Source organism: Sinohyriopsis cumingii, chromosome 12 (genome assembly GCF_028554795.1).
Source record: "Sinohyriopsis cumingii isolate HCF-2022 chromosome 12, ASM2855479v2, whole genome shotgun sequence".
Lineage (NCBI taxonomy): Eukaryota > Metazoa > Mollusca > Bivalvia > Unionida > Unionidae > Sinohyriopsis > Sinohyriopsis cumingii.
In genome coordinates this window covers 53686452-53711134 of record NC_142972.1, presented here as the reverse complement: position 1 = coordinate 53711134, position 24683 = coordinate 53686452, and the positions used below count along the sequence as shown (strand labels likewise).

The window sequence follows — 24683 nt, the reverse complement described above, 5'->3', positions numbered from 1 at the left end:
AATGAGAGCTTAGTGTTTTTTCCAATGTCACACATTAAAAGGCAGTCAATCCAGGATGGTCTGGATGTGTACTGAACCTGCAACCTTTTATTTATCACTCCAATGCTGTATCAACTGAGAAGCTAAATAGAAAAGTCCATAGAGAGGGAAATCAAATCCTTAGAACTATAAAAAGCATGATTTGTAATCTTTATGAGTCTTATAAGCATGAACAAGTATTTCTTCACATGCACTGCATTAAAACATTCTTTATGTAAATGTCTTACAAAATACAAATGTAATCAAAGCATTCCAAAAGAAAGATCAGAATGATACATGTCACAAAAGTATCACATGCTTTACTCATAACACTATGTATAATACAAACTTCATAAGTCTTTATTACCTATTACAGGTAGTTATTACCTTTTCCCAATCTAAAGACCTTAGAACAAGCCACAATGCTCTTTGCAGTCTTCTCAACAGTGTCAGAAAATTACACCATCCATTTGTCTTCAGCAGCAAATTCTTTGCACCACTATAGCAATTTTCAATTATGAAACCACCATAATCCATCAACTGATTGGAAATATCCTATCAGTTCATTTCCTTAAGCTCCTCATTTCAATCCAATACAACCATCTTCCTGCCAAATCATGTAGAAAAATAAAATATGTTGGTCATTTGACAAAAAATTTCATTTTTTGCTACAACAAACTACAAACTTCTGGCAATTTCCATATAGTACACTGATCCCTCTCAGTACAGTTTGGTGTTTGATATATTTGAAGATATCGGACACAAAAATCTGCAGCCAACTACTGCAACTCATAGAACCAACATGCAAGCAAATCAAGTAATTCCAACAGGCTGTGGGTAGAACCATGAATTGGTTATCACAATAGAAGCTCAAAAGATGGAGAATCGATTCTGGTCTAAAAACCCAACATCAAAAGTTACTTTTTTGCAGTCCCTCACCTCACCCACAACCGCTCAGAAACATTTCTCAGTCAAAATAAGTTCTAAAAGGATGAAAATAAAGATTTTCTGCCAATTTTATCTTAGATGGATCGATAGCTGGTGAAAAGGGCCAAATGGTACATTTTATATATATGTTATTTACTGGGAGAGGGGATTAAAAATAGAAATTTATGTATAGTGCTATCAATGGGAATCAGTGGCATAATTTTATGTATACACTGTACTTTCTATTTTACATTGTTTCTATGACTTCTTTTTTCCATGTATATAGGATGTAGATTCTGTGTTGCATATTTAGCACTGCCAATATTTCTTATTAAATTTGCCAAACGTATTATAACAATACGGCAATCTTATGTATTCTGATTCCATGACAGGGATTCCACATGTGCATATTTTTTAATACTACATAGCTTAACATTTCCTAATTGCATCTTTCCTACTGCTAAATTTCCTCCTTTTAATTGACGGATTTTATTTGCTAACACAATGTTCAGTGTCACATTAGTAAAATGTTAACATCCTGGAAGTTACAATGTAGCACAATTAAAGTTGGAAGTAAGCAGTCTGCATGATGTTTGGTGCAATAAATTAATGTCCCATTATGACAACAGAGGGCACTGTCACTTTAAACAATGACCTATGGTCTAGCATATAACACAATCTAAACATAGACAACTGATCTACAGATTAAGGATGTAACTGTCTTGTCAGCAAATTAGAATTTAATAAATACCAAGACACAATACATGCTTCATTCTTCTCATAATTCCATTACGGGTGAAAAAACAATACTTAACCTTCACTTTTCCTTAGTAGGTCCAGCACTGCATCTAGGCTTTTTACTCATGTTTTTTTTTTGGGGGGGGTTGTAACATCCAATGTTTTAAACTGCTCAAATAGCAAATTATTTATCAGAGAATTGAAAATAAACAGACTTACATTAAAAGTTTAACAATCACCCTGCCCACTCCCAACCCCAGTAATATAGGCAATTTAACTTTTGGCTCACTTGACCTTTATATTACTATCCTCAAAACCTTTGACCTTCACCCCTAACATTTAATCTTCACAATAGGCCAAACTTTTGCCAAAAACTCTAGCCCACTTAAACCCCCTTAGCATAACTCATGGGTCAGTGGTTGGCAAATTTGTATGAGAAAAACCAAGGTCACTGTCCCCCTTATAGAAAGCTTTACCAACTCCACCAAAATTTATGAAGAAAATTTATTTTTTTTACTAGAGGCTATCTTCCTAATTTCATGCAAGAAATATTTGCCGTAACCCTTCAGTATATAAATCAGAAGACTTAAAGGAATAGAATAATGAGGAAATATTTAATTAGATAGAATGATATCAATACAACAAGCAACTGGTGATGTCTTCAAGAGTTATACAAGTTTCAAAAGGAATCAAGAGTCCCTTGAAAGGACTAATACTCTACTGGGCAAACAGGATTTTCAGGAATTTAAGACAAGATCTTTTCTTTCTTTTTAACTGCAAAGTGTTCAAACCATCTCTCATATTCTTCAGAGATAACAAGATTTTAAATTTACTTCTGTGGTGGACATAAACATTTTTAGAAGCCTACTGGTGATAACCTCATGTTGATATAGCCATCCATTTAGAAAACGTTGGTGTTTTCAATCTGCTTCATTTTCTTGTAGGACCTGCTAGTCACTATAAGAACTCTTCTGATAAAATCCCCATGTCGAATCCCTTTCCACTTAAGAACAGTAGCTATAACAAAATTTTCACTATGGTGGCCATACAGTATTTGGGCATCAGTAGAGCACCAAATTAATCTAGTGCCAACAAGATAATACAAGAAGTCTTCAGGTGAAATCCCCATTATAACATGATATTCCATTTTGGAGGAATAACAACAATTTATTAAAGTTTGCTGCCAAGGTACCCCTACTGGATATGTGATGTCTAGACATCATCAAACATTATTTTTGGTTAAAGTTTGACCAGTCTGTATGACCAGTCATCTAACAGAAGTTGCTATAAAACAAATTTCCTTACTGTCATTGTGGCAGCCATACTGGAGGTTACATTGGCATCATTTTCAACCACCCTGACATCATAAGAAGTCTTTCAGTGAAAATCCTATGCTGATATGATTATTCATTCAGGACAAGTTTATATTAAAACTCCCATGTTCATACAACCATCCATTCAAAGGAAGTATAAATAACAAGATTATCATGCTGGCAGCAGCGGCAGCCATATAGGATGTACAAGTGGCATCATTTTCATTTAAGACTAACTAAACATCAACATAACACTTCTGGTGAAAGCACAATGTCAATGTGACTTTTTGTTCAGGAAGAATAGTGACAAGATTTTCAAGATGGCTGCTGTGGTGACCATACTGTACCTCAGATCATTTTCATTTAGAACCAATTAAACATCTACAGAAAACACCATGTCAATATTGTTTTATGTTCAGAATGAGCAGCAATGACAAGATTTTCAAGATGGCTGGCAAGATTTTCAAGATGGCTGGCAAGATGGCAATATTTGTCATGTTACGTATGTCTGATTTCATATATATTTTATATTAATTCTTTGTTAAATTTTTTTTATTCTATTACATGCTACTGTAAAGTTGTCAAGTAACCAGTTAAGTTTTTTTTTTTAGACATAATGCAAATAGTTAATAACAGTTGACCTAGTTCCTGACCCGATTCAGACCTGGTAAATAATTTTTTAAATTTATTTCCTAGAGTGAAAAATCATTGGTTGTACTCAAGGCTATACTGGATGTATGGGATTTTTAACAAGTAAATAAGGTTCTGGAACATGATCATGTGACCCTAATAAGGGCATCTGTTTTACACAGTAGCTATGGTTTAATACAGATGTTATGATATGAATTTTTCAGTTTTGGGCTTTTACTTTACACAGGAAAGTGTCTGTGACCAGTTTTTGAGTTATATGTTAATTTTTCTCCAGATTATTTGGGTTCAAAAGGATTACTTTTTTTTCTCCTGGAAAATATGTGTGTTCATACAAAACTAAAGACATTTCTTAATATTTTTATTTGGATTTCCAAACCCTGAGGATTATTTATTGTGTTTTACAAGGAACTGTAGACAACCACACTCTACCGGATACAGCATACATCATTGCCTTCCATCTTGGATTCTTTGTTGGGACTCGAACTTGAAATCATTATAACATTTCATTATTAGGTCTTCTGAAGTTTTATTCGTGGATTATTCTTGGATTAATTTTGGATTTGATCCTTAAAATCGTAAGTTATTATTTTTTCATTTTTACAGTATTTTTCCCAGGGAAATAAATAATTTGTTAATTTTTCAAAGCTTGTCGTTTTCACTCTTTCTTGTGTTGCTGGTTATTTGAGCCTGAGCCTGTAACATAAGAGACATCAGACCAGCATCATTTTCATTTTAAGAACAGCTAGATATAATAAGAAGTATTATTGGATGAGGAGTATGGTTGCTCTAACAGCATTTTCAAAATGGCAGTTATTATGGCCATCTTGGATGTAGATCATCCCCATTTTCATACAGGTCAAACTAAACAGCATAACAAGTCTTAATAGTAAAAAAAAAAGACATTTATATGACCATCTAGATGGCTGCTGTGGCAACCATATTGGACATCTGAGCAGTACCATGTTCATTTAGAGACTAACTAGATCAAGGCATGAATTTGCTGAGCTATAAAATTGAATGGTACAAAGTCTGTGATGGGAAAGGATATCATAACCTTTTAAATGGCTTGGAGCCGCAAGAAAACGTTGCCTCAATGAATGTGTCCTTGTGAAGCATTTCTGGAAAAGCAGTCTCAACATCCCAATTAGTATACCCTGATTAACAGTCCAAGAAATCATCAAAGTATTCATATGTAAATAATTTAAAATAAAAAGTTGTTTATAACACTTTCACAGGGGGATGGGACTTTTATAACATTACATGTATGACCAAGAAATATCCAAATTCATAATTTATTTTTCAAACTGTTTATGTTTGCATCCATATTAATGTATATCAATTACTTTGGACATACATGAATTTATTTTAACTTCAAAACACCATATAAAGTCAATGGTAAATCTGCCCACTGACCACAAATATGGCTGCTGATGACATCATTCAGGAACTATCTATAGGCTAATGCATGCTATGTTAACTAGAACCTCAGTGGTACCCAAATTTACAGGCTAATGAATACTACATTATCCATAATCTCACTGGGACACACTGCTATAGGCTAATGCATACTATGTTATCTAGATCCTCACTGGTACATAAAACTACAGGCTAATGTATACTGTTATCTAGAACCTCATTGGTACACAAAGTTACAGGCTAATATATACAGTAATACCTCGAACATTCGCGAGGTTAGGTTCCAGAACCAGTCGCAGATCAGGAGGAATCGCGAATGTTTGGTACGAGTCACTAAAAATGCTAATAAATGCTTATTTCTAGGGTTTAAACCCTAAATATGACCCAAATCATGCTCCCAAAGCACTTTAATTTCATTTAAAAGTTAGCTTAATACATTACCCTTAAAAAGAGAAATAAATGGTTGACATAAAAATAGAGTACAGTATTGCCTAATGGGTATTTGCCACACTAGCGCATTTACAGTACGGTACATGTATACTAATATTACCCCTATACTAATTCACTGGCTGCCGTTTTCTTTTGCACTCACAGTAAGGTAAAACCAAGTAACGAATGGGACTGTAAACTTAATGACTGATGTTTTCTTTGTCATTGTCAGGAAGGTAAACTAGGTAAACTTCATATGTCACAGAAGTCATATAACGAAGGTACAATTCAATAAAATAAAGAAAACATGTACGTAGAGGGTACTAATGAAAATTTCGCGAATCTGTGAATTCGCGAATCCAGAAACGCGAATGCACGAGGTATTACTGTACTACATTAATCAGAACCTCACTGGTACACACAGCTACAGGCTTATGTATACTACATTATCCAGAACCTCACTGGTACACGCAGCTATAGGCTAATGTATACTTTTATCTAGAACCTCACTGGTACACAAAGCTACAGGCTAATGTATACAGCATTATCCAGAACCTCAATGGTACACACCTACAGACTACGTTAACTAGAACCTCACTGGTACACAAAGCTACAGGCTAATGTATATATACTACATTATCCAGAACCTCACTGGTACACACAGCTAGACTATGTTATCCAGAACCTCACTAGTACATACAGCTACTAGCTAATGTATATTACGTTATCTAGAAACTCAATGGTACATATTGCTACATTCTCCAGAACCTCACTGAAGCCAGGTATAAAAACTGGTGCTAAGTCATCACTGTCCTCACCGCTTTTAGAAAAATTGGTCATTTCTTGATCATCACTAATCTCACAAACAATATTTTTAACTACAATAATCCAAGAAATCAACAAACTCGCTACCAGTTCCAAGTAGGAATATAATTATCATCATTGTCATAACTCGTAAAAACATCTGGTGGCTCACTAAACCCTGCCATAATAAAACAATTTGCAGCACAGCCTACTGAAACATCATGCCATGCATGATTAAAAGCATATCTGATTGCAGACATTAAATTTATTTTACTCTCTATAATTCTGTCAGGGTTCAATAGCTATATTAGGATTAGAACATGTTTAATTTACAGCTTGTTGTGTACACATGTTAGCCATTGTTTAACAATTCTTAATCAAGCTACTTGGCATGCATCACTGCATGACTCACTGCACTGAGACAAGTCCACAGGAGTCTGCTTCTGACTGGTTCCTATAATGTGTGAATAGAATGTGTAAAAAATAATTTGGATTGCTTTTTTCATTTTTATTTTTTTTTAAAAATCTTTCAATCTTCAAAAAGGAGTAGATTTCAACTTTAAAACGGTATGCGTGATCAATGGCTGTTAAAACATTTTGTGTTTTTCCCTGTTGCAGGTAGAATCACATGTGTGATAGATACTGTATGGTACACACTGCTTTCATAGTAAGATCAATTATTTTAACTTTACATGGTCATAAAATTTTGACCAATAGAAGTAAAAGTCATATATAAATTTACCAGACTAGATAAAATATCTTTTTTAAAATTGGCCCTAATGTTCAAAATAATGAAAATAGAAGTATTTGTATGCAACAAAATCAGTTATAAATCCACCTAGAGATAATCCGCATAGACCGCACAATCAAATCTGTAAAAATTGCATCTGTTGTCATAAAGGGTCATTACAGTAATAATGACAACAAATGACATTAATTACAATAATTACATTATCCAAAGTAATTACACTAGCATCTTAACTGCAACTTTCACACTCCTAAATTTTAAATTCCAGAATGTTTTGTATTTGTACTGTTATAGTGATTAATATATGTCCTCAAATGAATTTTCTAAATGCAGAGACTTCATACATGTGATCCTTCCAACCAGGACAGTTTTCCTCCAAAGATGAGGGGTGTCTCTCAACCTTCCCTTCACTCAATGAAATCTCCAACATATTCAAAAATGTTCTTGATAAAATCTCACCCTGTTTCCAGTCTAGTATATACTTCTGGTTTGTCTGTGTATGTGTTTTCTTTAATTTTTAAAGTAGTTTTAACTATTTTAGTCATATCACTATGATATCTGCAGTATGACAGTCTACTGAAATGTATAGCACTAGGGCATCATGCCACAGACATGTAGCTTATGTCCCACCCAGTCACATTATCCTGACATCAGGATGACCAGTCCTAGCACTAACCTCTTAATGCTGAGCAACAATAGAGGCAGCTGCTAATACCATTTTATAAGTCTTTGATATGACTCAGCCAGGATTTGAACCCGCAACTTCCCACATCCAAGGTGGATGATCTAACCATTTAGTCCACCAGAGCATCTATATATTTCTGATAATGACTTCCTGAGATCATGTGACAAAACATGTCACCTAAACTGATAATATGACAGACCATAACCTAAAATTAATCACTGGATTATATTATACTATGTGTGATCAGTAGTAATTCAGAAAGGATTAAAGACATTAATGGATTATGGCTGGATTAAATATTACTAAAGAGGTCAGGTGACATAAAACAGGTCGGGCACTGGCACTAATAGGATATGGAGATTATAGGTCAATAGGTCAGAGTGACCTTGACTTAATTTAATGTTTATAAAGCATTATTTTTTTACTAGACTTGACTTAATTTAATGTTTATAAAGCATTATTTTTTTACTAGACTTACCACAACTGCATAAATTTAGACCCTAAGTCTCTGTTCAAACAATTTACTTTAGAAGAAAGGTTCTTCAGCAAAACTATGTATTGCCGTCACAATGACTTCTGAACCTTTGACAATGTGACATAACTTCAACAGGGCTCTTCTTCATCTCAAATGCAAGCACTCAATAATTTTGGTATGTTGTCTAGAATAATAGTTATTATCCAAACACCATTTGAATTCTTTTAGTAACAGTGATCTTGACTGTTGACCTTCTTGACCTCAAAATCAATAGGCATGCTCCCTGACCAATGCAAACCATTTACATAGCTTGGTCCAGGTCTGATACGTCTGTTTCTTTGGGATTTTACTATACAGCAGCACAAGTAGGCTAATTAATGCACAGTAATGAGTCTTGCTCAAGGACCCACTACAACAGCTGATCTTGGCAGGTTGTTGTTGTTGTTGTTGTAGGGTTTAACGCCATTTTTCAGCACAAGATAGGCTATACGTGGCGGCCAGTATTACTGGTGGAGGAAGAACCCCAGAAAGGACCCACCAGAAGCTACTGGCAAGCTTTCTCACATACCAACATAGGCTGAACCCACAACTCAAACCCACGCAGACAGAGGTGAGATGGCAGTGATCCAAAACTGTGAGTACTTTAGACCACTCGGCCAATCGGGGCCCCATATGAGATGGTACATGTGGGATTCAAACCAGCACTCTTCTGGGTGAAAGTATGGCATGCTTAAACAAGTGAACCAATGCAGCTCTTACCTCCATTAGATGACTTTTATGACAGGCAGGTGAGTAAATTGGCCCTATTCTAATCTCAACCTTGACCTTTGACCTTTCACCTAGAATCAGTAGGCTTCTTCCTAATCCCAAGTGCAAGCCATCCACATATTATGTAGTCAAGATTTGTCATGTATAACCATGATGAAATTAATGCGTCACAATATGCAACCTCATATCTGAACACAAGACCTCCATACTTTGTTCATGATGTTGTTGTTGCTGTTGTTGTTGTATGGTTGAATACCATTTTTCACCACACAATAGGCTATACATGGCGGCCAGTATTAATTGTGGAGGAAGAACCCGGGAAAATCCCGGAAAGAACCACGGATCCACGAGAAGCTACTGGCAAGCTTTCTCACATACCCACATTAGCAAGAGATGATGTGTAGAATAAAGGCTATTATGCAAAACCATTTTTCTTCCTCGAGTCACTGTGACCTTCACCATTCACATTTTGACCTTTAAAATAACAGGCTTGTTCCTTATCCTATGTGCAAGCCATCCACAAACTCTTGTCCAGATCTGTAATGTTGAACTATGTGCAAAAACACATAAACACATTTACTGACCTTGACATTTGACTCCAAAATTATTATATTTCTTCCATACCCCAAGTGCAAGCTCCTTACCACAAGTGGAAGCAATCTACAAATATTGATAAATGAAGATGGTTAACAACTTGAGTTACTGCAAAGAAACAAATTTTTTCTTTACATCAGTGACCTTGATCTTTGATCTTCAACCCCAAAATTAATTAACAGCAGTCTTTCTTACCCAAAATATGAACTATCCACCATTTTTTAATAATAAATGGTGGGCAGTTTACTGTACATTAATGAAACTGGCAACTGACAGATGGACCACATGCATTAGGATTTACATGTTTTATCTTTTATCTCTAATTTACAAGTCTTGTAAATTTGATCACCTTTTAAACTTTATCTTGTAGCTCATATTTACGTTTATTTCAAATTGTTTACCTTCCTAAAGGGTTTGTGCTATTCTTCATTTTTTCATTTTTAGAATTTTACTTTTAACTGGCACCATACAACCATGATTCCCAAATGGCATTATTCATAATGAAGCATTGTATGAAATGTATGGTAAAATCCTAAGAATAACACTAAAAAAAAGAAGGACTGCATAAAATGAATCCGATACAAACCACAGATCTAATCAAAGTGGGCAACAGAACATTCTAATGATGAATGAACAGACATTTTATAACATCTAAAGTAAATCTTTGAAATCAATAAAAGCACAAAGATGAGCTATTAGTCAAATTAATAAAAGGTTCCACTACATTAAGGAAATGAGTAAATGGTAAGAAACTTTATCCTGGATATTAAGATCACTTTAGTAATCAGGTTAAAGCCATCAATACTGCCTTGCTGCATTAAATAAATGGGTACAGTACAGTATTCATGAATGCAATCATGCCTACGTAAAAGATTCACCTCCTGTTTTATGATATCACTTATAAAAGCAAATTTGCAGATGAGATAATATTAAGAGTGGTCATTGTTGTTTGACAAGCCTCATGGAGGGGAATTTTAGGTCAGAAGAATTTTGTTTCCTCAACACAAAGTATACTGCATTTATTATTTACATGAAAATTTTCTGGCAAAATAAAATGCTGGTATCAATTTCAGAGTTAAGCCTAAATGTAGGGCAACTGAATTATAAAACATAATTAAGACCTAAATTTTATTCTCATTTCATAGTTTGTTTATAGACTTAGTATTAACACACCCTGTGGTGATATCAAATCCAATTTTATATTCAACAAAATACCAGTTGTTGTTTTCCCAGGGTTTAACGCCATGTTCCAGCACAAGATAGACTATACATGGTGGACAGTATAAATGGTGGAGGAAGAACCCAGGAAAATCCCAGAAAGAACCACCAACCCATGAGAAGCTACTGGCAAGCTTTCTCACATACACACACTGGCCAAACCTGAGACTCGAACCCATGCAGACAGAGGTGAGATGGCAATGATCCATAACAGTGAGTGTTTTAGACCACTCGGCCACTCGGGGACCCCAAAATACCAGTAATCTGTCCCAACCATACGGTTGCAAATTCATATGATATAAATTCATATGACCGCACCCAATATTTTATGTTAAAACAAGTATTCTGCTAAATGAGGTGTCTTGTTTGATGAGTGTGATGATGACATAGCCTTCTCCTCCTGTTGTAAATCTCAGCATATCAAGAATATGGACCTTTTCGGTCACCTAGTTATCTCCCTCTTGTATTAGTTATTTACTACATCCGGTAGGTAATTAAAGCCACAGGAAAAGATAGCTGCTATTGTCACTAACGAATCCGTCTTTGCCATGTGTTTTGTATTTAGTTATGTTAATTATGACGCATAAGTGATTTCTTGCCCCTCTCACGGTATACAATTACTAAGTGGGAAAGGGCTGGGGAACTATATAGGCATACAGCGACAAAGTGAGAAAAATCTCCTAACATAAACATGATGTTACATGATTATAACAATATAGCATACACATATAACACACACAATACAATAGACAGATCCTTGGTCAAGATCACTAAAATTTAGGACCATGATATAGAAACCAGTCGCAAGGCCTAGTGTCTGAGGAGAGAAGTATATGTCATGAAGAAATATGATGATGTTCGTCCATCGGTGTCGATGAGGACCATTTAATGTCATCGATTCACTGGGGGTGGGTCCGGAGATGGCTGATCAGTCCAATCCAGGCCCAGAAAAGTCTGCTGCAGTGGGGACATGGATGTGCAGGTTGCTGGCCGGGAGTTGTGGAACTGATGTTCCTGGATTTGCGTAGATCACGTTTTTCAGCTGCGTCCACCAGTCTCTTCTGCTCAAAGGCTTCCACACCAGCGTTGACTTGACTGCGCCAAGCAGATCGGTTAGCAGCGACACCCTCCCAGGTATCAGGATCAATGCCTAGGTTCTTCAGCGAAGCCTTGAGGGTGTCCCTGTATCTCTTTTTTTGACCACTGTGAGATCTTTTGCCTTGTTGTAGCTCTCCATAAAAGACCTTCTTAGGTTGGCGTTCTACTGGCATGTGGACAACATGGCCAGCCCATCGGAGTTGTGCCTTGCACAGCATGGTGTGGATGCTTGTCATGCCGGCCATAGTGAGCACCTCTCTGTTTGGTACCTTATCCTGCCATCTGATTTTCAGTAGTTTCCTCAGGGAGCTCATATGGAAGTGGTTCAATTTTTTAACATGACTCACAAGCCATGAAAAAATATACCAGAAAGGAAAACACAGGGACCAGCTCCAGGGGCATTGTGAGTATGATACATCATAAAATAATAAAATGCATATAGCAATGAGCAAACCCTGAACAAGAATAATAAATACTTTGTTTCTTCCAAATTCTTTTTGATTTGATACAGAAAAACAAACACCCACACTGGGGGATACGGAAACTCATTAAAGCATTAAAGTGAAAACAAATAAAACAAAACAGCTCATCCTTCATAACTCTGATAAATGGTACAGCAATTGTGGAATGTGATCAGTGGATAAAGATAGGTAAAACTAAAATAAGCACACACAAAAATGGAACACAAAGGAAATAAAATTAGCAATGGAAATTATTTTTGTAATTGGTTTTTTATTTTTATATATTTGTGTTTTATTTTTGTTGATTTGCCAAGGAATTTTGTGCTGACTATTTTATTATTCCTAAATTATCTTCTTCTTCATTTTTTAAAACTTTATTTGCAAGCATCTGCACAGCGGGTTATCTACATACCCATTGATATATGACTTTTATCCATTGTGTCAAACAATTATTCGTTAATTACTTCATCATGCATTTATTTAGGGCGTTTAATAGTAAAGTTTGCCCATGATGCGAAATATAATTTCATTCACTTCATTCTGTTTTGCAATGAATGAATGTCAACCAGCAGCAATCCTAATGGAAATGCTTCTCACGCAACCTCCATATGCTAAAGAGCACAAAAAGGGCAGATAATGAGGTTACCAAAAGAGGCTATAGCACTTTCTTTACCAAATAACCATTGAATTTCAGTACCAAACCCTGGATCTCTGCCAATAACTTCTGACCTTCATACTAGATCACTGGCCCCAGACTTTTTCATAAAATCTTGAAGCCTTTGTTCTACCTTACTTGACTCTGACCGTAACCATCCAACCTTTTTACCTTTACATCCTAACCTTTGACCCTTCACTCCAGACAACTGGCCAAGTTTTCTTGTTGTTATAAGAAACATTTTGATGACCAATGGCCCAGGTTTTTGTCAAAAACATTTTAAGCCAGTAATCTGGCTAACTCTGCATTTTACGTAACATTCTAACTTTGCCCGAAACCAAAAGTACACAGGGTTGCTATGACAAAACCTGGGCCACCTAAGCCAGTGGTCTTCAAAATAGTTGTTATAACAAAACACTAGGCCACTGGACCAGATTCTGGTTACTGACTTTAAAAATATGTTATAACAACAGGGCCACCAAAGACCAAACAATACAGTATAAAAAGCCAGCACATATCGCTCCAAGTTTTAGTAATTTCAAATTCATTATGAATGCAAACAATTTGAAATTTATTTTATAAATAAATACACATTGAGCTAAGATTTTAAAAAGTAACAATCAGCAGACTTTACCCATCATGCAACCCAATTTAACATTCAATTTTCTAAAGCGGACCATACAAATTAATGCAGCAAATGAATTTAATCAGATAAAATATATTACACAAAAAATTATTTTTTTAAAACACAAAACACCAAGCATTTGTTATAAAAATAATTTACATTTATTTAATAAAGATGATTTTGTGAATAGATACACAGCACAGTGTGAAATGAAATTCTGGCAAAAGCAATTAATATTATTTGAGGCAGTATGGATCATCAGGATCTAAGAATAGCCAATTTGTACTTGTGAACTGATAGTATACCAGAGTTTGTACAATCAGTACAGAAATTGTATATATATTTTCATATATGAAAACTGCTGTTTGAATTGCTCAAAACCATTACCATATGATAAATCCATGGAACAAGTACATCAATATAGAACAATTTACAAAATTTGTTATAACTTTAATAATCCTACTAATAATAAATGAAGATATATTAATGGGAAAAATTAACATCTTATTAATAATGGGCCTGGAAAACATAGAACTGTACATCAAATCTTTTGGATAACCTACAATGAGGTGTTAGATACTTACAGATGACATTATATAACTGCCTAGCTGGAACATTTGAATACAGTAGAAAAATATCAACTCAAGTAATTAATAAAATGGAATCACCATATGACAAAATAGGTTGGTCTTGTATCAAAAAGAACTCATAAATGAAGAAATCAAAGTATCAGATCATATATAATATCTAATTACTCTATTCAAGCAGAAAACGACACAGCTGTTACTGAGCTTGGCCGTCTTATAGACACAACATGTATAAAGAAATGTTTGACATATTCATTTTATGTAAAGAAGAAAACGTCACAAAAGATTTCCAAAATACATTTCACGTTCAAAAGTTAGGAAACACTATTCTGTAGGCAGTCATGGCATATTTTTATTATCCATTTATATCATGACAAGCAAGATGATGTTCCCATGACTGACAACATTTTAAAAACTGGTCAAAATAACCCAAAAAATCCTGGTAATAGAAAGGATATGATGAATCTTTTAATACCAAGAAAATGCTGGTAATAGAAAGCATATGATGAATCTTTTAATACCAAGAAATGCTGGTAATAGAAAGGATATGATGAATCTTTTAATACCAAAAAAATGCTGGTAATAGAAAGGATATTATGAATCTTTTAATACCAAGAAAGGCTGGTAACAGAAAGGATATGATGAATCTTTTAATACCAAGAAATGCTGGTAATAGAAAGGATATTATGAATCTTTTAATACCAAGAAAGCTGGTAATAGAAAGGATATGATGAATCTTTTAATACCAAGAAAGCTGGTAATAGAAAGGATATGATGAATCTTTTAATACCAAAAAAATGCTGGTAATAGAAAGGATATTATGAATCTTTTAATACCAAGAAAGGCTGGTAATAGAAAGGATATGATGAATCTTTTAATACCAAGAAATGCTGGTAATAGAAAGGATATGATCTTTTAATACCAAGAAATGCTGGTAATAGAAAGGATATGATGAATCTTTTAATACCAAAAAAAATGCTGGTAATAGAAAGGATATGATGAATCTTTTAATACCAAAAAATGCTGGTAATAGAAAGGATATGATGAATCTTTTAATACCAAGAAAGCTGGTAATAGAAAGGATATGATCTTTTAATACCAAGAAATGCTGGTAATAGAAAGGATATGATGAATCTTTTAATACCAAGAAAGCTAGTAATAGAAAGGATATTATGAATCTTTTAATACCAAGAAATGCTGGTAATAGAAAGGATATGATGAATCTTTAAATACCAAAAAAATGCTGGTAATATAAAGGATATGATGAATCTTTTAATACCAAAAAAAATGCTGGTAATAGAAAGGATATGATGAATCTTTTAATGCCAAGAAATGCTGGTAATAGAAAGGATATGATGAATCTTTTAATACCAAGAAAGCTGGTAATAGAAAGGATATGATGAATCTTTTAATACCAAAAAAATGCTGGTAATAGAAAGGATATGATGAATCTTTTAATACCAAAAAAATGCTGGTAATAGAAAGGATATGATGAATCTTTTAATACCAAGAAAATGCTGGTAATAGAAAGGATATGATGAATCTTTTAATACCAAAAAAATGCTGGTAATAGAAAGGATATGATGAATCTTTTAATACCAAGAAAATGATGGTAATAGAAAGGATATGATCTTTTAATACCAAGAAAGCTGGTAATAGAAAGGATATGATGAATCTTTTAATGCCAAAAAAATGCTGGTAATAGAAAGGATATGATGAATCTTTTAATACCAAGAAAGGCTGGTAATAGAAAGGATATGATGAATCTTTTAATACCAAGAAAATGCTGGTAATAGAAAGGATATGATCTTTTAATACCAAGAAAATGCTGGTAATAGAAAGGATATGATGAATCTTTTAATACCAAGAAAATGCTGGTAATAGAAAGGATATGATGAATCTTTTAATACCAAGAAATGCTGGTAATAGAAAGGATATGATCTTTTAATACCAAGAAATGCTGGTAATAGAAAGGATATGATCTTTTAATACCAAGAAATGCTGGTAATAGAAAGGATATGATGAATCTTTTAATACCAAGAAAATGCTGGTAATAGAAAGGATATGATGAATCTTTTAATACCAAAAAAAATGCTGGTAATAGAAAGGATATGATGAATCTTTTAATACCAAGAAATGCTGGTAATAGAAAGGATATGATGAATCTTTTAATACCAAGAAAGCTGGTAATAGAAAGGATATGATGAATCTTTTAATACCAAAAAAAATGCTGGTAATAGAAAGGATATTATGAATCTTTTAATACCAAGAAAGGCTGGTAATAGAAAGGATATGATGAATCTTTTAATACCAAGAAATGCTGGTAATAGAAAGGATATGATCTTTTAATACCAAGAAATGCTGGTAATAGAAAGGATATGATGAATCTTTTAATACCAAGAAAATGCTGGTAATAGAAAGGATATGATGAATCTTTTAATACCAAGAAAATGCTGGTAATAGAAAGGATATGATGAATCTTTTAATACCAAAAAAATGCTGGTAATAGAAAGGATATGATGAATCTTTTAATACCAAGAAAATGCTGGTAATAGAAAGGATATGATGAATCTTTTAATACCAAGAAAATGCTGGTAATAGAAAGGATATGATGAATCTTTTAATACCAAGAAAATGCTGGTAATAGAAAGGATATGATGAATCTTTTAATACCAAGAAAATGCTGGTAATAGAAAGGATATGATGAATCTTTTAATACCAAGAAAATGCTGGTAATAGAAAGGATATGATGAATCTTTTAATACCAAAAACATGCTGGTAATAGAAAGGATATGATGAATCTTTTAATACCAAAAAAATGCTGGTAATAGAAAGGATATGATGAATCTTTTAATACCAAGAAATGCTGGTAATAGAAAGGATATGATGAATCTTTTAATACCAAGAAATGCTGGTAATAGAAAGGATATGACGAATCTTTTAATACCAAGAAATGCTGGTAATAGAAAGGATATGATGAATCTTTTAATACCAAGAAAGCTGCATACAAATGTAATACTAGAGCAAATTCAAGTCCAAACTTCATTTAAAAACATTCTACTCATCTGTACATGTCTATAATGGAACCCTTTATGTAAAATAAATAGGTAATATGTATACTGATAAAATGAAACATCCAAACTGAAAATGATATAAAGATTGTGAAAACAATGAATTAATACGAGCATATTAGAGAAAATAACAAAATCAGAGAAACAAACAAGACTTAACTACGAATTTGGAAACACTATAACAAGAGGTGCAGTTTTCATTCATAAAAAGAACATTTGACTCTAATTCTTTTATTGATGAAAAAGAATAACAAAAAGTCTGAAGAAAAAAAAACAGTTATCTGCTATAATGAACTGCCATGTACATGTAAATGTTGCAGAATCTGACTGACAATAAGATCTGAAAGACTCAAGTTAAAGTCATCTTCCAACTAGAACAAAAATAACAAGAATTGTGAATGGTATCAAACATGAAGGTTCCTGGCCAAAATGTATTTCTTGAAATCCCAGACAAGATCATTCTTCTTTTAAACTGTGGAGTGTTGAAACCATCTTCGATATTATTTAACAATAACAAGAACAGCCACTGTGACAGCCATATATAATGGATGTAAGGTTGGCCTATTTCCATCATTAAAGAGACAGAGAACTTATGCCAATTTAGCTATGTTATTAGATCTATCATCTAATATTAAACATTTGCTAGTTCCAATGAAGATAATGTATGATACATAATGCCAATGCCTTATCAACTTTATTAATGTTATACTTTGTGAATGAATATAAATTCAAAGATTTTTTTAAAACTTTCTCATTGGACTCTAAGGATGCATTCATATCCTTATTTCTGTTGCAGTTGGCACAATTTTATTTTTTATGATTATACAAAAGTTAGTGATCATGTACTCCCGACAGTGAAAAGAATAATAAACATCAATTAGTGATCGTGTACTCCCTGCTGTGAAAAGAACAATAAACATCAAAACAAGTTTATAAAGAAGCGACCATGCGTGCAAAAAATATCTGGAATTCAAGATAAGAATAGTTTTCTCTTTTTAACTGTCAAGCGTTCTGGAGGTCACTGAAATTAGCTGCCATGGTACACATATTAGATGTCAGCTTGGCACGATTTCTGTTTACGAAAAAGTAGACATTATTAAAAGTCTTTTGGTGAAAACCCAATGTTATAATCAAATGCTGATATGACCATCAATTCAAAAGTAAGGCTGCAACATTTAAATGTACCAAAATATCTAAACACGTACATGATTCGACGATTCTCCAACTGCTGTCAGAATGTGCACATGGTGCTTTGCTCAAGTTATTATTCTTTCATTTGCTGTACGTTTTTTGTCTCACATTATGACACATTCAGTTTGTAAGGCATGTCTTTGTCAAATAAATCTATTTCAGTTAAACATCCCTGGAATTACAGTGATTTTGCTTCCAACTGTTAAATATATGAACTGAAAAGAAACAAAATTGATACTGGATCTGGATGTACTTCCTAGAAGTGCAAATGACAAAGCTTTCGTGGGATCTACAAGGAAACTACTGTATGTAGTGAACTTACAAACTGGAAACAGTGTTTTGTTTTCTATAAATATTAGTAATCAGCGATTAAATTAGCAACATGTTGTTTAAAGGCAGATATTGTAAAGAGCTTTTCTCAGTAAATGAATGTGCTGTGTAATGGTGTGTAATGTGTGCTGTAACTAACTCTCATTAACTTCAGCTCTCTTCCCAGCAATGCCACAACTGAAGAAAGAATTGAAAATTCCTTCTAAACAAACATCTTAAGCATATTGGTAATAAATCTTTCATGGAAATGATTGCTGTCAATGAAAGCCACATGCATGGTTGTTTAAAGGTTTTCTGATTTTGTAAATGCTTAAAGGCAGCAAACAAAACTTGGCTGTTAATATACACGTACATCTTGCAGCCTTATTCTGGACTAACATGATTTTCAAGATGACCAATGTGGTGACCATATTGAGCACCAGATCAACACCATTTTCACTTGCAACCACCCAGACAGCATAAGAAGTCTTTTAATGGAAGCCCCATGATGATATGAAAATCCATGTGCATGATTATGTGATTAGGATTTTTAACGTAGCTTTAACAATTTTTCAGTCATATTGCTACGATGTCTGCAGTGTGGAAGTTTATGGTGATGTCTAGCACTGGGACATTATGCCGCAGACATGCAGAATGATGTCTCACCCAGTCACATTATCCTGACACCAGGCCAACCAGTCCTAACAGTAACCTCTTAATGCTGAGCATCTAGCGAGGAAGCTATTAGCAGCATTTTTGTAAGTCTTTGGTATGACTCAGGCTGGGGTTTGAACACACGACCTCCCACTTCCGAGCCATGTACATGAAGGAGGAATAGCAATTAACAAGATTTTCAAGATGGCCACTGTATCGGCCATACTGGATGATTTGCACTATTTTCATTTAGGACCACCTAGACATCGTAAGAAATCTTTAAGTTAAAATCCCATGTTGATAAGACCATCCATTCAGGATGAGTAGCAATAACAGAATTTATCAAGATAACCAATGTGGTGGCCATACTGGATGTCTGAGCAGCACCATTTTCATCTGGGACCAAATAAGCCATGGAGTGAATGTGTGTGTAAAGTTTCAAATCAATCCTCAAAGTAGTTCTGGAGAAGCAGTGATAAAGAAATGTCGGCAAACAGACAGACAGACAGACAACCCAAAACCATCCCCAGTAATCTCTTCTGGTATATGACAAGAATATAACAAGAATCACATTCACACCTGCCTGAAGTTAAACAAAATTGTAGAACTTCTGACAGTTATCCCATGCAAGTGTTCTCATTAAAATAATGTACAATTTTGTCTGAAATCCAATCACAGCAATATAAAAGGGTAATTAAAACCTGATAAAGCAAAGTTCTAAAAGTAGCTACATGAACTAAAATTATTGCTAGAGTTAACTGACCATGTAGTGGTCTGGAAATAGAAAGACATAACGAAGTTACGTTCATTATCATAATGAATTTCTACATACAGTAAACAAAAGATCATGTTTTCATTTACTTTAAGTAACAGAAATCTGTGTTACAGTGTATTTGAAGGGGGAAATAAATAAAATGTACTGTATGTTGCTGGTATATATGTGTGTCCATAAGAGAGAGAGAGATAAATTAAGATTTCATTTATTTAATTGGATTTAAACAATTATTCAGTATTAATTATCAGAGCAGCAGTTGTTTCTTTTTTATAATCAAATATGGTAACAAAACAATCATCTGTGGTACATGTAGGATTGACCATAAACTTTTTGAACCTGTATGCTCGTGCACAAACTAATAATATAGGATGAAAATAGCAGCCATCAACACACCTCTTTGTCTTTTCCATTCATGTGTTCATTTCAAGAGCAAACTGATAACCTAAATGCACAACAGCAGGTCTCCTGCAGGTTTGTTTTCTTTGCCATTAAGGGAACAATAAACAATGTACTCGAGGATAGGTGAACAGTGTTTATTATATAGAATAAGCATCTTGTTCCAGCGTACACAGGCTACTCCATCATTAAATCTGGTAAAAGAAAAATCTATGACAGAATAAAATGTGAACTAATCAATACAGCTACTATAACAATTTTGCATTTATCTGTATATTGTCTTGCATTCATATCTTAGTCAAATCACCCAAGATTATTTCTTAATGGGGGAGGGGTAGAGAGAGAGAAAGAGAGAAGATTATTTGTTTAAAATGTACATTGGTTTTGTTCCAAACTACTTGGAAAAGATGTAACTTAACTTCCTGTTACAAGTAATGAGACCTATATGTACACCACTTGGCCACAGAATATTATTCAGCACCTTTTCTTTAGAACCACATGGATCTTGCATCAAAGTTGTTTCTTTCCTTCTACAATTCAACTGTGGAACAAGTTACACCAAATTATAAGTAACCCTGATGTCGTTTCAAATGTTACTATGTATTGTAACAATGATTACCCCATATGCCATTAGGAACCAAATGTAGCAGCTTAAATAATGATTTAGTCCTAAATCTTGTTCAAACAATAGGTATTGTCAGAAATGTTTACATTTTTCAAACTTGACCATAAGCTGGCACCATGCACAAGCCACTATGGGTGTTGAAGTGCCATAAAACACTACTACATACATGAACTGATACATATATCTATCAGATGGTTTGGAAACAGATATCAGATAAAAAGATATCAATAATATCAAATAATCAAAAAAGATATGTTTTGTTTGAAAAATATATATCATTTCATAAGGATGTTATATTTTATACAATTGTGATAGATGCTGAGTGTGTGTGCGATTTGGATTTTTAACGTAGCTTTAACAATTTTTCAGTCATATCGCTATGATGTCTGCAAAGTGACAGTTTATAGTTATGTCTAGCAATGGGGCATATGTCGCAGATACGTAGCATGATGTCCCACCCAGTCACATTATCCTGACACCTGGCCGACCAGTCCTTACACTAATCTCTTAATGCTGAGAGCCATGAGAGGCAGACGTTAGCACCATTTATGTAAGTCTTTGGTAAAACTCAGCCAGGGATCAAACCCACGACCTTCCACATCAGAGGCGGACGCTCTAACCACTAGGCCTCCAGAGCGGTGATAGATGTTGACAGTTTTCAATTATATTTAACTAGTGACAAGTCTCAAGAAGTTTTTGTAAAATGAGTAAGATTTGTTTTATAATTATCAGTTTATGGATCAATAATTAAAGTAAATCAATCACTAGAGTGAATCAATCACTTGAGTGAATCAATCATTAGAGTAAATCATTCACTAGAGTGAATCAATCACTAGAGTAAATCAATCACTAGAGTAAATCAATCACTTAAGAGTGAATCAATCATAAGAGTAAATCATAGAGTATTTCATAAGGATGTTATATTTTATAAAATTGTGATAGATATTGACAGTTTTCAATTATATTTTACTGTTAACAGGTCTCAACAAGTTTCTGTAAAATGAGTAAGATTTTAAAAAATAATTTTCAGCTTATGGATCAATCACTAGAGTAAATCAATCACTGGACTAGCTTGCTAAATATCTAAATGATGATAAATTCACAAAAACTATAAAACATTTCTTGATCATCAGCCTATGAAATATCCTACTGATAGATCCATCTCTCTAACTGATCAGTTTTGGTTATACTCTTATTGGCTTATTCTCTCCATGTTTTAATATCTTTCAATTATTAATTATTCTTCAAAATCTGTCCATTTCAAGTGTTAATATGCCTTTGTACAAACTGTCCATCAATAAGGTCAGTTAACTTTGTCAATTCTCCTAAATTTATTACCACAGAATTGTATGCACAAAAATACCTTTTGGATTATGTTGTTGTTGTTGTAGAATTTAGACTATACATGGCAGCCAGTATCAATGGTGGAGGAAGAACCCAGGAAAACCCCAGAAAGAACCACCGACCCACAAGAAGCTACTGGCAAGTTTTCTCGCATACCCACATTGGCAGAACCCGAGAACCATGCAGACAGGTGAGATGGCAGCGATCCATAACAGTGAGCACTTCAGACCACTTGACCAGTGGGGCCCCATTTGTATTATGTAAGAACATATATCAGGATGGGTTTCATTACTGTACTTCCCATGGTATAAATGTTTTAGCCTTGATGGTTTAAAAATACTGACTTCTGTTCACACACTGAAGCATATATAAAGCACCAGGTTGAGGGCTTGTTTATCTGTAGTTCTCTGGCTACGGTCTTTTCCGTGACAGGCATTTCTGCACCCATCACTTTAGTGACTTCATTTCCAAAAAATGAAATTTCTGTGCTGATGGTAAATGTCTGCAACTGCCACATCAGTGATTGTGTCAGAACTTTGTTATGAACAGAACAGTTCTACAGGCAAGTGCAAAATATTACAAACTGATGCGCTAAGTAAACATAAAAAGAGATTTCGAACATTTAAGCATAGTTACAAATCCTTTTAATGTGCAATAATTATTATCAAAGCCATCATATTAAACCTTTCAGACCTGTACATAAAACAGAAGGTACAAGCAGCTTAAGAATAAGCACAGCACGTGTAACACAAAAATTTGTTGCTAATTATTGGATGAAGGAAGATTCCAGCAGCTGAGCAAATAAACTAATTCTTTTAATGTGCAACAATTATAATCAAAATAATCATGATAACAAATGTCATCTTTGTACGTATCTAAGGAAGGTTGGAGTCTGAGGTAGTGAAAAATTGTGAAGCAAAAATGACCAGGATATTGCTGCTAATTCAAAATTGCTTGATTTATGCCAAATGATAATGTTCTTTCTTGCATTATTTGTAATTGCTTTCAAAATCTCATTTTTGATTGACATCATAAGCGCATCTATCCTAGTAACTAAGTCTTAATGTGTAAATTAAAGTGGAGAAGATTGCTGATCCATGATCAGAGCTCAAGTTACAGCCCTAAAGCAATTTCACACTGGTTGCAATGGTATTATTGTTATAGAAAAGCCAACAACTGATCCCAGCATTCTAGAACTCAGACTTGTTCTCTTCACTAACACTTTTCATTTTAAAATTAACATGCCTAAAAGTAAACAAACTAGAATTTTATGCCGAAATTGATAATACAAACCTTAAAGATAAAAATCATAAAAGTATCTAAGCCCATTCGTTTCTTTGAACTTTGTAATCAGTTGAAAGAAATTTACTCATCAAGTATGTTAGTCCATGCATTATTGCATCTGATGGTGGCTTATTTTACAAAAATTGTATGTGCTTTTGTTGATTTGTTTTGAATCTATTCTATCCAACTCCTTAATGAATAGGTGTTTACCAGTTATTTGTTTACCAGTTATTTGTTTACCAGTTGTTTTGGAAGAAACAAAACCTGTGTATTTACACAGTATCATGTACTGAAAAATGTCATTCAAGTCACACAAAAAACACAGTACATGTATTCATATCACTATTCATAACAATGCTGTATTTCCACTCACTTAAGGTTCGTCAGCTTGCTCACAATATGCTCCTTGTTTTGTTAATACACACGTCTGTTCTGATTTCCCTCCCGATCCCCTCCCCCCGAAATCTTTTAAATCAATACATGTACCAGCAAGCCTTATTATTTTCATGTTTATCATGAGTGCCAATATTCAGCCTTGACCACTGCTTTGTTTTGATAAATTCTACTGCAAAAATGCATAATCACAATTGACACTGGAATTTTGATGAATCCCAGTTTGGGTAATGTCTGCTCATTGTAACTAATTCTATCAGTAATGCATAACCTCACAGTCCTCTAAAAGTGTTGTACAAGTCAGTTTACTACAGGATTCCCCACTCTTTACTTCATCAGCGCTGATGACTAAGTCACTGTGCTGTTTTTGTCGACCATAATTCGCAACCAGTATTAAAGTGTGAAATGTCACTAATATCGGAAAAAGTGTC

At 34.0% G+C, this 24683-nt stretch overlaps 1 long non-coding RNA gene across 1 annotated transcript in view; it reads right to left on the bottom strand.

Annotated features, from left to right (window-relative positions):
* The window catches only part of LOC149786455 (uncharacterized), a 50658-nt gene that overhangs the window by 5405 nt on the left and 20570 nt on the right, over nt 1-24683 (bottom strand). The gene's annotated exons all lie outside the window — the stretch shown is intronic.